Raw genomic sequence first — 15,015 nt, forward strand, 5'->3', positions numbered from 1 at the left:
TTTGGCAGGTTGGCGCTCCAGCGGCGGTCTCCCGCCCTGAGCGCCCAGCTCTGGCACAAATCTGCCCCCGATGTGACAGTCTCCACGGGTCATGAGGACAGGCCTCTTCCTCCCCCGTCCCAGGCTGTTCCGGGGGTGGTCACAAGGAGCCAGGTAAGTGCTTCGATGTCCTCGGACTCAGCACGGCCACGATGTGGTGTGGCACCTCAAGCTCCGCCCCGCCACGAGGCCCCACCCGCCGGTACAGTACCGAAAAAAGGCGGTGGGTTGCGGCCAATCTTGGACCTGCGAGTACTGAACCGGGCCTTACACAGACTCCCGTTCAAGATGCTGACGCAAAGACGCATTCTAGCGAGCGTCCGGCATCAAGATTGGTTCGCGGCGGTAGACCCGAAGGATGCGTACTTTCGAACTTGATCCTTCCTCGACACAGACCCTTCCTGCGGTTTGCGTTCGAGGGTCAGGCGTATCGGTACACGTCCTCCCTTTCAGCCTGTCCCTGTCTCCTCGCATCTTTACGAAGATCGCAGAGGCTGCCCTTGCCCCGTTAAGGGAGGTGGGCATTCGCATTCTCAACTATCTCGACGACTGGCTAATCCTAGCTCACTCTCGAGACGGGTTATGCGCACACAGGGACCTGGTGCTCTCACACCTCAGCCAACTAGGGCTTCGGGTCAGCTGGGAAAAGAGCAAGCTCCTCCCGGTTCAGAGCATCTCTTTTCTCAGTTTGGAGTTGGACTCGGTCTCCTTGACGGCACACCTTACGAACGAGCGTGCCCAGTCGGTGCTGGCCTGTTTGAAGGTGTTCAAACAGAAAACAGTGGTTCCACTGAAACATTTTCAGAGGCTCCTGGGGCATATGGCGTCCTCGGCGGTGGCCACCCCGCTCGGGTTGATGCATATGAGGCCGCTTCAGCACTGGCTCCAGACTCGAGTCCCGAGACGGGCATGGCGCCACGGGACACACCGCGTGGCCATTACGTCGGTCTGTCACCGTTTTTTCAGCCCTTGGACCGACCTCTCGTTTCCACGAGCAGGTGTTCCACTAGAACTGGTCTCCAGGCACGTCGTGGTCACGACAGACGCCTCCAAAATGGGCTGGGGCGCTGTTGGCAACGGGCACGCAGCTGCCGGCCTCTAGACGGGTCTGCAGCTGCGTTGGCACATCAACTGCCTCGAGTTACTGGCAATTCTGCTCGCCCTGCGGAGGTTCCGGCCGTTGATCCAGGGCAAGCACGTGCTAGTTCGGACAGACAGCACGGCAGCGGTAGCATATGTCAACCACCAAGGCGGTCTGCGCTCCCGCTCTATGTCATAACTCGCCCGCCGTCTCCTCCAACGGAGTTAGCAGCACCAAGTCGCTGCAAGCCACTCACATCCTGGGCAACCTCAACACTTCGGCGGACGCGCCGTAACAACAGGTTACCCTCAAGGGAGAGTGGAGACTCCACCTTCAGGTGGTCCAGCTGATTTGGAGTCGATTCATCAAGGCACAGGTGCACCTGTTCGCCTCCCAAGAATCCTCCCACTGCCCGCTCTGGTACGCCCTCACCGAGGCCTTCCTCGGCATAGACGCGCTGGCACACAGCTGGTCCCCTGGCATTCGCAAATATGCGTTTTCCCCAGTGACCCTGCTCGCACAGACCCTGTGCAAGGTCAGGGAGGACGAGGAGAAGGTCGTCCTGGTAAGCACCCTACTGGCCCGCCCAGACGTGGTGCTCGGACCTCACGCTCCTCGTGACAGCTCCCCCCGGGCAAATTCCCCTGAGGAAGGCCCTTCTTTCTCAGGGAAGGGGCACCATCCGGCACCCGCGCCCAGACCTCTGGAATCTCCATGTCTGGCCCCTGGATGGGACGCGGAAGACCTAAGCTATCTCCCACCTGCGGTGGTAGACACATTCACTCAGGCTAGGGCTCCCTCTACGAGGCGCCTGTATGCCTTTAAGTGGTGTCTGTTTGCTAAGTGGTGTTCTTCCCATCAGGAAGACCCCCAGAGGTGCGCAGTCAGATCAGTGCTTTCCTTCCTGCAACAGAGGTTGGAAGGGAGGCTGTCCCCTTCCACCTTGAAGGTGTACGTTGCTGCCATAGCAGCACACCATGACGCAGTCGACGGTAAGTCCTTAGGGAAGCATGATCTGATCATCAGGTTCCTAAGAGGCGCCAGGAGGCTGAATCCCTCCAGGCCACGCCTTGTTCCCTCATCGGACCTCTGTAGTTTTTCAGGGTCTACAGAGAGGCCCCTTTGAGTTTTGCAGTCAGCCGGGCTTAAGGCACTCTCCTTGAAGACTGCCCTCCTGACTGCGCTCACTTCCATCAAGAGGGTAGGTGATCTGCAAGCGTTCTCTGTCAGCGAAACGTGCCTGGAGTTCGGTCCGGGCTATTCTCACGTGATCCTGAGACCCCCGACCGGGCTATGTGCCCAAGGTTCCCACCACTCCTTTTAGGGACCAGGTGGTGAACCTGCAAGCACTGCCCCAGGAGGAGGCAGACCCAGCCCTGTCGTTGCTGTGTCCGGTGCGCGCTTTACGCATCTATTTGGATCGCACGCAGAGCTTTAGAATCTCTGAGCAGCTCTTTGTCTGCTTTGATGCACAGCGGAAAGGAAGCGCTGTCTCCAAGCAGAGGATCGCCCACTGGCTCATTGACGCCATAACTATGGCATGTCTCGCCCAAAACATGCCGCCTCCGGTAGGGCTACGAGCCCATTCTACCCGTGGTGTAGCGGCTTCTTGGGCCCTGGCCAGAGGTGCCTCTCTAACAGACATTGCAGAGCAGCGGGCTGGGCAACACCCAACACCTTTGCAAGGTTCTACAACCTCCGGGTGGAACCGGTTTCATCCCAGGTAGTGGCACGCAACACAAGCGGATAAGCCCGGGATAGCCGGCCGGGTGTATCGCTTGCACATCGCGCCTTCCACCTCCTTTTGAGCTGAAGACGTGCGCTGTTAATTCCCAGTAGTGTTCACAAAAGTTGTTCCCTGGTTGACTTCCTCCAAGCCCTGTGGCAGTCGAGTTTTCGGAGAGACTCGCTGCCGGCCCAGTACACACGCTAACTAAGAGCCCGGTTCTGGGGTAGGTGCTCTGCATGTGGCGGTTCCCTGTAAGGCTAACCCCATGCGATCTATATCTTCCGCTAGTTCGTTTCCCTACTGGCAAACTGCGTCTTCCTTGGGCAGAGCCCCTCAGTCTCCATGTTGTAGTAACTCCTCCCCCATTGGGCAGGATCTACCTTGAAGGCTCTCCACATGGTTGGAAAGACCATGTGATGTATTCTTCCACTTAAATATCCCCCCTCTCTTGGGGCGAGGTGTGGTCTCCGCGGTGTCCTCCCCTTGGGAGGGACACCCCCCGACTAGACCTGGCGGCCCAGTCAGATAATCCCCCTTCTTTTTTAGGGAGTGGAAAAAGAGAAGGGGAAAGAGGCCACGACTGGGTTAAGCCTGTCTCTATCTCTGGGTAGTCGACTTGTCCCCAAAAAGGGCCGTTCGACACTCATAACTGTGTTGGGGGAGGTTACGTGTCGACCTGGTGCGCTGGCTATGAGGCACACAGCAAGTCTGCCCACCACACACCGCCAGTTCACGTAACACAGTTCAGCCTTGTGGCGTTTTGTATAGGGACCCCTAGTGTCACTACATCGCACCAACGTCGAGTGAGTGACAGATAGGGAACATCATGGTTACTGGTGTAACCTCCGTTCCCTGATGGAGGGAACGAGACGTTGGTCCCTCCTGCCACAATGCTGAACTACCCGCTGAAATGGCCGGACCTTATATCGGCTCCTCAGCGTAAAACCTGAATGAGTGGTTGCATACCAGCTCCTTTTATACCCATATGTTCAGGGGAGTGGCATGCAAATACCACTCGCCAATTTTCATTGGCCTTTTATCAAAGACCAGAGGTGTCTCGGGCTCCCAAGAGTGACCCCTAGTGTCACTACATCGACACCAACATCTCGTTCCCTCCATCAGGGAACGGAGGTTACACCAGTAACCATGACGTTAATGTAGCCTACAAATTCAGTAAGTAAAAATAATAACATATTAATTTAATTAAACCATATTTGTAGCCTACAATAATAATAATACTACTACTACTACTAATAATAATAATTATTATTAGGCTATTATTATAAAAAGGCATTTACAAGGCATGTTTTATTTATAGAAATTATAAATGCAAGAGTAACATTTAAAAATTGACATTTCATTTAGTTTTGACACATTTACGGTTTAAGCCCCGCCCACATCTGGTTCTATCTGAATACAGAGACAGATACAGATAGTTTTGTCATATGAACAGATACAGATACAGATATAGATTATGGCTTTGCTGAACATCCCTAATGGGAATTTATTCATTTCTGATCTAAATTGGTCTTTTCAGCAGGGATATTAAACTGTGAGACCGCAACGATCTGCTGTGCATGATGGATGCGGCGTTGGGCATTTCTGATAAAGACTACAGCAGTTCTGGGAACAGTCTTATCACTGTTGCTTTTACAGAGCTTGTCTATTCTGACTCTCTTGGTGGGATGAAGGAGATGAAAAGAACAGTGAATTCATTTTGCTTCTATATACGTTTTTCCCTTTTTACTTAGCTCGAGAAAAGTGCTGCAGACAATTTAAGAAAAGACAGCGGAGGTTATCAGCAATGAGATTTGCACTACCCAGATTGAATTGATTACCCCGAGAAGGTTTCCCTTTTATCTTTAAGGTAAAGTGGCACTTGGAATTTGAATTAAGTTTGCTGCCCATTCTGACCCCTAAAACAGCTTTGTGGCTTTAACTTAGAGATAGGCCTTATCGATGTACCTCTCCCTTAGTTATTTATGTCAGTGACTGCTCTTGGTTTAGTGGCAATTTTCCTGCTGCATTCTCTAGAGATAGTTTGCAGGAAAGTTTTTGGTGGCTGATAAGATAGTGTTGTAAAGATGGCCTGCTTCACAGATAAGGAACGATTACAGTTATTTGTTGAAAGACAAAAGCCTCTCGCTGTTCGACAGACCTGTGAAAGCTTCTTAAAGTAAGCGTCTGGCCATTGAAACCTCTCTGATGGTGCTGTAATTGTCTGACTGCATGAGCTGTACAAATATTGAGGGCTGTCTTTAACCTTGCTCAATGGGTGGTAAAGCGAGGGCATCTTTACCGTAGGCTCTTCGTGACCCTATTTTCTCTTTGTTTTGTTGAGGTGGTTGTTCTATCTTTGATTTTATAGAATAAAGGAGACTGGTGAGTGTTGTAACTCAGTTGGTTTGAATGTCTGTTATGTGCTATGTGCCTCAAACTTTGATGTATTATTCCCATATTTATCAATGTAATTTTTTCAGTGTTAAAATGCTTTCTCATATCCCAGCTTAATATGCAGAGGCAACTGTAAGTAAACCATTCGTGTGTTGACGACTTCTCTCTCCTGCTCTTTTTCGTCCACTTTCCTTCACTCTGGCTGTTTTTATTCACCACCACAGGCTCTATACGCACCACTATCAGCCGACATTCTCACAAAAAGTAATAATTCAGGTTTTTGGTTCATTCACTCAGTAATAAGTTCCCTACAGTTAATTAGAATCTGGAGGAGGGATTAAATATTGCAATTATTATTATCTACAGAGAATTCATTATTAATGGAAATATATAAAAATGTCACTGAGAATCCTGGAATTAAGCCAAAGATAATTTCTTTGTCAGCTTCTATTTCGAAGCCACGGATTGGAAATATATCAGCACAAAAATGGTTTTCAGGTTTAATAAGCAGTGTGTTTGTCCATCAGAGATGATAAATGCATCAGTGCTCACTGAAGGTTTACCAGAAGACAGGAACACAATACATATATGTAAATTTGTTAGTTTATTTGTGATATCATTGCTGGTAAGGTTAGCAGTTGTCTCTTGTGGGTGGGGCCAGAGAAGGAGAGTGGTGAATAGGTCACTCATAAAAAATGAATGGGAACATTTACAATGTGCAACATGGCAGCTGTAGGCAGAAAGACCTGCTTTTCAGTTAAAAGAGCTTATCACTATATTGGAAAAGGTGAATCAACCTGGAAAATACTTTTAGCTATTGGCTATTAAAAGTAAAAGGACAAGCCCTTCAATATGCCCAAACCCCAACTTCCTGTTTCAAGAGAGCACAAAAGTTAGGTTCTGGAAGTTAAAGTCCCATTCATATTCTCCTTAGGCATATAGATTTTTAACGATAACTGATATAACTTTAAAGGCAGACCTGTGCCATGAACTCTGAGGTTGTTAATTAATGGTATATGCTTCTGTTAAAGCCATCAGTCTACGTTATTTCAACTTTCAAGGTGAATATTAAGTTTGTTTTTGTTGTTTATGGAGGAGTTATTGGGCACACCTTTGGGATTCTAATAAAAAACTAAATTTTATAACATTATAAGAAGTTTTCTTATGAAATGCATCTTCTGTTGAAAACCAAGATGATGTAAGTGTCACATCATGGCTTTTGATGACCTTAAATATTCAGTTTAGGGCTTGATCATGTGACCTGACATGAAAATTGACTCATTCCCTTCTGAAGAGAAATGGTTCTGCTAATTGTATCTTTCAAAAGGCATTTCTGCTCACTCCAGAAATGAACCACAGTGTAAAAGTCTATATCACATTATCATAACTGCATACTGCGTTTCTTTTTATCCACATAGCGTTTTGGCATGCAGATGCGGAATTACAAACTTGGTGCACAGAGGATGTTTTATGAACCTTGAAATTAAGGCTGCCAAACTGTATGAGAGACATTCCTGTAAATTGTAAACTTATGTTTGTACATCTCGCCATCTGTGTGGTGTTTTGAGGCAACTGTATCAGAGTATATTGATTCTAGTCTGGAGTTTTTTTTAAAGATTTAAAACAGTATAGATGTGTAAAGGGCTGTTCAGGCCAAACACATTCTTGTGCCAAAAAAAAGCTAGATGCAGTTCAATGCATATAACAGAATACAGGCGTCTCGAGGCACATTTTTAAAAGTTGTTGTTTTTCTTCACCTGACAAGGCGTCTAAAAATGTGACACTCCTGCATGAGATGCAGAAACAAACAGCTGAATGCAGTGCAGCGGTCAAAGACCTGTGTCTATTGCATGTTCGGTGTAAACTAGAGCCAGACCGATATGGGATTTTTGAGACCGATACCGATTTTAGAGAGGGAAAATTCACAGATTACCGACATGGTGGCCGATATATTTAATTTTTGAGCTGGAATGAAAACAGACCTTTTCTATGTGGATTTTTCCACTGATTTTGCACCGATATGACTATGCAAAGGTACTCAGAAGGCTGCTTTTTAAACAAATATTTTTATCAAAGAATATTTGACATTATTTTTATACATTGTCAACAAATTCTAGAAATGAACACTGAGAAAATAAAGAATAAATAAAAATACAATAAATAGCTTAATAAACATCAGTACTGTATGTTTAGTATAAGTCAACTGCTGACCATTTAAATAAAGAATAAATAAAAATACAACAATTAGCTAAATAAACATCAGTACATTATGTTTAGTATCAGTCAAATGCTGACCATTAAAATAAAGAATGAATAAAATAAAATAAATAGCTAAATAAACATCAGTACTGTATGTTTAGTATCAGTCAAATGCTGACCATTAAAATAAAGAATAAATAAAAATAAAACAAATAGTTAAATAAACATCAGTATTGTTTAGTATCAGTCAAATGCTGTCCATTAAAATAAAGAATAAATAATAATACTGCCGAGTCAAGATAAACAGCGGCAGCCGTGTCACACTGTATTCTGCTATACAAGTTCAGGGGAAACTTTCAACGGTGGAAAACCAGACTTTTAAATATTACATTTTATAAATGACATGACTGGAATTGTTCGGTTGAAGGGGGTACCAAACTGTGAATCCTAAACAAATAGTTTGGTGAATACATGTTTATTCATTAGCTTCCATTCAGCTGACAACAATGAAAGTAGCTACGTGATTAGCTAGTTAGCTGTAAGCTCGTTGTCATGGAGAGTAAAAGACGGACGTTGTTTATTTTACTTTCTAGCATTGTGTCTCACCAACTAGGTAATAACATAGCGTGAAATCAACACTCAACAGACACAACCCACCACTGCACCATTGTCTGCTAAGCTGCAAAAAGATGCTCTGATGTTTACCTTACAATCTGCTACATTACTGACTGCACTAACAAACTATAGCTGGCTAACAGCAAACAGACATGAGTGACATGGTTGTCAGGGACAAGGTTAATGTTATATTAGTTATATTGAAAAGGGAAAATGATGGGGTCATTGTTTATTAAGTTTCCAGTATGTATTTAACAAACTAGTTAACAACTTACTGTGATGACACCGCTGAACTCCGCCCTGTCTGCAGATCCACTGTCTGCTCAGAGTCAGATCTGTTAACAATGGAGTCAGAGCGCACTCTGCTGGACAAACTACGCTATGACACTAATTCTAAAGCATTGTTTTCTGCATTACATGTTCTGAAAAAATGTTTTCATATCGGCGCATATCAGTAAAATATATGCCGATACCGATATATCGGTTTGGCACTAGTGTAAACAGCCCTTAAGTGTGTTTGCATAAGATTCGTTTTTAGGACGTGTAAAGCGATTTCAGTTTGAAACCAAGCGAACTGAAATTTCCGAATTCACAACTGGACCTCTCAGGCTCTCTAATGCTTAAATTTGTGATTTTTGTAGACTGTGTGGTGCCTTTTGTTTCTTGAATTACTGCTGAAGTTAAAAACATTGGCATGGAAAGTGTGATAGATGTCAATCATACTTTAGAAATAGAAAATTCTAGTTCAAAGCAGAATTGTATGAGAACATTTATTGGAAAGTTGTGCTCTGTTGAAGCTGACACTGATTTGCCGATCACACAAGCATACACAAGCACATACAAAGGATTGATTTATGGATTTGACCTTCTTCTAGCCTAACTCACACACACACACACACACACACACACACACACACACACACACACACACACACACGCACGCACGCACACACAAACATGTTGGTGTGGCTGTCCTTATGACGACTCTCCATAGACATAATTAATTTTATATTGTACGAACTATAGATTATATCCCCTAACCCTAGCTAACCCTCACAAAAAACTTTCTGCATTTTTACATTGAAAAAAAAACAAAAAAAAAAACATCGTTTAGTATGTTTTTTAAGCAATTTGAATTATGGGAACACTAGAAAAGTCCTCATAAACCACATTTATAACATAATACCCTTGTAATTACTAGTTTGTAACCTAAAAAATGTCCTCGTAAACCACCCAGACCCACCCACACACACACACACACACACACACACACACACAGCATATCAGGGTTGTAATTATTCAGTCACACTTGCAGCAGTATGGTCCTGATAGTTAAACTCCTCCCCAGCCAATCGCATTGAGTTTTTATCTTTTGGACATCCATGGAACTATACACCATGCTAATACCATCACCACACTTTAAAACACTTATTTTTCCTAAAGAATCAGCTTTAAACATTAAAAGGGGTTTTCTTAATAGCAAGTATTCAGCTTTCATTATCTGAGCTGGTGCCTACAGGACAGAGTGGTTGTGGATAGATTACAGAGTTTTCTGTTTGGGTTGTAGGGGGTTTGTCTGACTGCACTTATTTTAATACAAATAAGACCATATTTTAACTGGCTTATCCCATAGGCTTTAAAAGGATGTCTTAATGGATTCTGATGGTATGTTCACACTTAAATTACTGGAGATTGCCAAGAACCAATGAGGTTTGATATTATTGACGTCATCACCCTATTTGATTCGGGCACTGCATACAACAATGATATACAGTATACACTGATCAGCCACAACATTAAAACCACCTGCCTAATATTGTTTAGGTCCCCCTCATGCTGCCAAAACAGCACCAACCCGCATCTCAGAATAGCATTCTGAGATGCTATTCTTCTCACCACAATTGTACAGAGTGGTTATCTGAGTTACCGTTGATTTTGTCAGTTCGAACCAGTCTGGCCATTCTCTGTTGATCTCTCTCATCAACAAGGCATTTCCATCCACAGAACTGCTGCTCACTGGATGTTTTTTGCTTTTGGCACCATTCGGAATAAATTCTAGAGACTGTTGTATGTGAACATCCCAGGAGATCAGCAGTTACAGAAGTACTCAAACCAGCCTGTCTGGCACCAACAATCATCCATGCGATTATCTAATCAGCCAATCATGTGGAAGCAATGCAGTGCATAAAATCATGCAGATACAGGTCAGGAGCTTCAGTTAATGTTCACATCAACCATCAGAATGGGGAAAAATGTGATCTCAGTGATTTGGACCATGGCTGGTATAAATATTTCTGTAACTGCTGATCTCATGGGATTCTAGAATTTACCAATTCAAACTGACAAATTCTACAGTAATTCAGATAACTGCTCTGTGCAATTGTGGTGAGAAGAATAGCTATGTGAGTTGGCACTGTTTTGACAGCATGAAGGGGACCTACGCAATATTAGGCAGGTGGTTTTAATGTTATCCCCATTGTATAACAATATGACAATGATTTGTGAATGTAGTGCACGAGTTGTATCAACTTCTCATATTAACTGCAAAACAGTAAGTCAATACTTTTAAAACCTCACTGGTAGGGCTGAACAATTTAGACCAATCTAATAAATTTGAACTGTGATACAGTATATATATATATATATATATATATATATATATATATATATATATATATATATATATATATATATATATATAATACAAATTATAATTATTATTAAAAAAACAGTACCATACTTATGTAATTTCTTAACTTGCATGCTGCATTGCTGTGTGGTCCAGTTAAACACTTAAGCCTTTATTTTGGTGGAAGCTTTTATTTTGGCGGAACACTGTAGGAAGGCACTCTTCTGTCCACAAAAACTCGGTGTTATGAGCTTGCTTTAAATTTTGAGAGTAACTTTTAGCTGCCGAGCATATTTGGAAATATGCAAATGTGCAGTTAGTGAATTTAGAGTTCTGTAAATATAACGCACTTAGCTCAAAATAAAGGGCAGTGAGCAGCGTGTGCAGACTATTTATCTTATTTAGCCAATTAAATCACAGCCCATGCAGTTTGATAATTGCACTGTCATATCGCGATTTTGATTTTATTTAGATTAATTGTTTAGCTCTACTCACTGGGAAAACATCTACTGTAATAGAATGAAATATTCGCAAAATAATACATTTTATTTTGTCAGAATGCATGTCTACTGGCCGTCAAAGGAAATAGGTGTTTTTTCTCCCCTGAATCATGTAGTTTTGGCATCAGTTGCTATGTTGCCCCAAAAAGCCAACTCTCATTGAAAATAACAGAGTTCTGGTGGCTTCGTTGCGCAGATCATTCAGTGCCAATGCCCCTTTAATAGAGTTTAAGAGTGTAACCTGAAAGTGTAATTGTTTTGTGTGTGTGTGTGTGTGGGTGTTTTGCAGCCCCATTGAGGGATCCCAGATTGAGCATCATGTCATTTCTAAACTTCTGAAGGGAATCGACAGTCTGACCTCTCGGCTGAGCCTGCAGAAGCTAAAACAGATCAGGACCATCACCACCATTGAGACCTGGGATTGAGGACAGAGCAGTAAGGTATATACAAACACACACAGTCAATAAGGGTCAAATTAGAATCTAAAAGAGTTTTATAGCATGATGCCAAAGGAGAACCTTTGAAAGTGCTACAAATAACTTTTTATTCTTTAGTTCTTTAGAAAACCGTCTACAGTATAATTAAAAAAATATTTGGACACACTTAAACTGTAAGAATTTAAATAAATAACGAAATATCACACCAAGTCGCATCTGCAAAAAATGATGCTAGATCTTCACTTTTGTTGTAGTAGTTTTGCAATGACTTTTAAACTACTGGTCATTTTAGTGGATGTAGGAAGTCAGTTGCCCTCAAGTTTACTGTGGAGGTGGGGGTGTGATTGAGCGCCGATCTGTGGAGAGTGAGGTCTGGGAAAGCTGAGAGGTTAAGGATTTACACCTATGCTAACACCTGTTTTGTATTCCCAGTGAGCTGTGAGTCGGAGATAAAAGAGGAGGAGACGGCAGCAGACGGGAGAGAGAGCCTAGCTTCAGAGCTGTGTGTGTGTGTGTGTTGAAAGAGCTGTTCCGCTGAAAAGCGAGTGAAAGGAACAATAAAGAGAATATCATTTGAACGAAGTACGCCGTCTCCCGCTTCCTCATTCTCTGGAACCAAGGGATTTGTTACATTCACAAAGGTGTCTTAGCAGAGTAACCTCAGGTGTAGTTCATTACATTAACTATGGACATGTTCCATTAACGTTTGTCAACCAGAAAGTGTCCATATAACTTTTTGTCATAATTTTGAAAAGTATGTATGATGTTTGATAATTTAAAACACATCTTGTTTTGTGATTGTTTTTGCTTTAAAAGTGTGTGTGTGTGTGTGTGTGTGTGTGTGTGTTTGTGAGCACAGACAGCTTAAGTTGCTGTGATTGACTCAGACAGTTTTATTAAGAGATGATATCATCCATTATTTCCATCTGTCATTTCTGTACATGCACAAGGGCAGATGGGAAATCCTCCACACACACACTACATAAATGTTTATTGTGCTCCTTTAGAAATATTCTGTCTTCCAGCTCAGCAGTTTTTTGAGCATCTGTTTATAATGTAGAGTTTCTCCATTAGTGAGCAGCAAAGCCTCATGCTCTTATTCTTAGAGACTGAAATACCCCATTGTGCGTGGAAACAGTGTTCAGTGAGTGACTTGAACTGCATTGTACTACAGTGAACCCTTTGCTGTAAAACTTTTTATTAACAGTGTATATACAGTATAAACCATTAGATACTCTTCAAGGAATATCCCATGTTAGATACAGCTTGATCATTTGTGACATGCTGTCAAATAATTTTAACCCGTCCCTCAGTTTATAAAAACAAACACAAAATGGCATTACATTAATGCATGTACAATTAAAGTATATGGGGCAATCCTATCGAAGGGTATAAAGCAGAATTGTGCTGCTTGCTTTTGGCCACATCCACATGTGAACTGAAAACTTTGGCTGTTTCCTTTAGTCATTGTTTTCCAAAGTAGGTGGTACTAGAGAGCGTTTTCGATAGTTAAAAGGAAAGGAAAAAGCCATTCCAGTGTGGATGAGAGGCATGTGTTTTCAACCGAAAACATATTAGTATAGACGTGGACTTAGATATAGCACAATCGCATGTAAAAAGACTATCACAATGGTCTAACTCTAGTCTTGCGCTAACACAGAAGCTTTAGTGTCATGGCTTATTTTGAAACAGTGTGATAATTTGGATAATTTTAACAGTATTCCTGTTCTGTAGAGTATAATTTTTTTAAACTTTGTTTTTCTAACTGAAAGATGAGTTTAAATTATTTTCTGTCAACCTGATTTTATAGAGCTTAAGTTGTATTTAACTTCTTACATTCCTTAAAGAACTTTAAAAGGGTATTCTTTATGCCTAACAATACACATTGTGATGTGTTATCTCTTTTCATAAATAATTGTAACCACAGTTATAATACATTATAATACTACTTACATACAGCTTGAACGAGTATAAGTAAGGGATAATGTACAATCAGCCGGTTGTTATCACATTATAAACCCCAACAGGATGATCGGGTTTTGTATCACCCTGAATGGGTTTATTTCGTGATAACAACCAGCTGACTGTACATTATCCCGCTTATTACACAGCTACTAACCAAATAAATGGACATAAAATATTGATTTGCATTGATGTTGGGCCACAACTACTCAAATAGGAGACAAAAGCAGACCTACATACAATCATAAAGCCTGAATGTGGCTTGTAGGAACACTCAAAGCCTGATAGCTGCAACAACGGTGCCAAAATCAAACAAAGGAAGTCCAAAACAGAATACAGATCCCATCAAGCCTTGCTCACTTTACACCTGTATGTGTGAAATTCTGAAGGATCGAACTCTCAACTCCTATTGGATGAAATGCAAGACAGAATGCGTCCCTCAACCATGACATCATCGGGAGTATAAAACTCCAGTAATTCCTTCTAAGCTTTGCTTCCAGCGACAGTGTGTGCCGTGTCTAGTTGCAGCCCTGCTGCTCCCAGGTGTAGCCTCATTGCCCAAGGAAGTAACATACGTACCTGAACTATGGCCATACAATCTCCATCTCGCTGGATGAGCTGGAATTTCTCTGTGTTCCACCAAGCACACTAACGGATCCGAAGGAGACCACTGAGCAATCAGCGTCTCACCCTTTTGCCTGCAGAAGTGAAGAAAGTAGATTTCTCTTCCTTTTTTAATCGAGTTGACTCCACTGATATCTCCACCAGCCCATCGAGAATCATCCACCGAACTGCCCACCGACAGAGCGAGGAAACGGCCTCCTATCATCACCCGAGCTTCGAGGAGCCGAATCGGAGTCAAACGACAGACGACACACATTCTACCTGCATCCTCACATGACTCAGGTAAGAGGTTTACATCTGGGCAGAGATTGATTATTATAGTGTGTTATTCTTGTGTATCAAGGTAATTTCTTGTACAGTTTACAGACCGCAGAGTCCGCTCATTGCTGCTAATAATACTAAAGGTAAATGAGATTTGCTGTGTTGTCATCCAACCACGTTGGGCTCTTTGTGCATTTCCACCAACGTGGGTGAGAACGGCGCACTGAGTTTATCCATTAAAGAACCAACGACCATGGTGGATGGATTACGAGCCGTTCACCGTGTCTCTGAGTGATAAAACTAACGGTTGCCTTCTCTCCCACAGTCGCTAAAACCGGCTTCGGAGCCGTCACTCTGTTCTGTCTCTCTTGTACTAAATGCACACATGCACACGACCCCCCACAAATATACCCGCACACACATTTGGCGAGCAGATAACTTGGCGATAGAGCCCAGCTTTGTCCCTAAGTTATCGTACCAGCGGAGATGTGTTAAATGGGCAGATGCCATTAACCAGTCTCTTCGCCCACATTCGTGGCTACATT

General features: G+C 43.0%; 1 pseudogene; it reads left to right on the forward strand.

Moving 5' to 3' along the window:
• LOC127434531 (cyclic nucleotide-binding domain-containing protein 1-like) overlaps window positions 1-15,015 on the forward strand; it is a 102,588-nt pseudogene that overhangs the window by 29,486 nt on the left and 58,087 nt on the right.

This window comes from Myxocyprinus asiaticus, chromosome 44 (assembly GCF_019703515.2).
Source record: "Myxocyprinus asiaticus isolate MX2 ecotype Aquarium Trade chromosome 44, UBuf_Myxa_2, whole genome shotgun sequence".
Taxonomy (NCBI): domain Eukaryota; kingdom Metazoa; phylum Chordata; class Actinopteri; order Cypriniformes; family Catostomidae; genus Myxocyprinus; species Myxocyprinus asiaticus.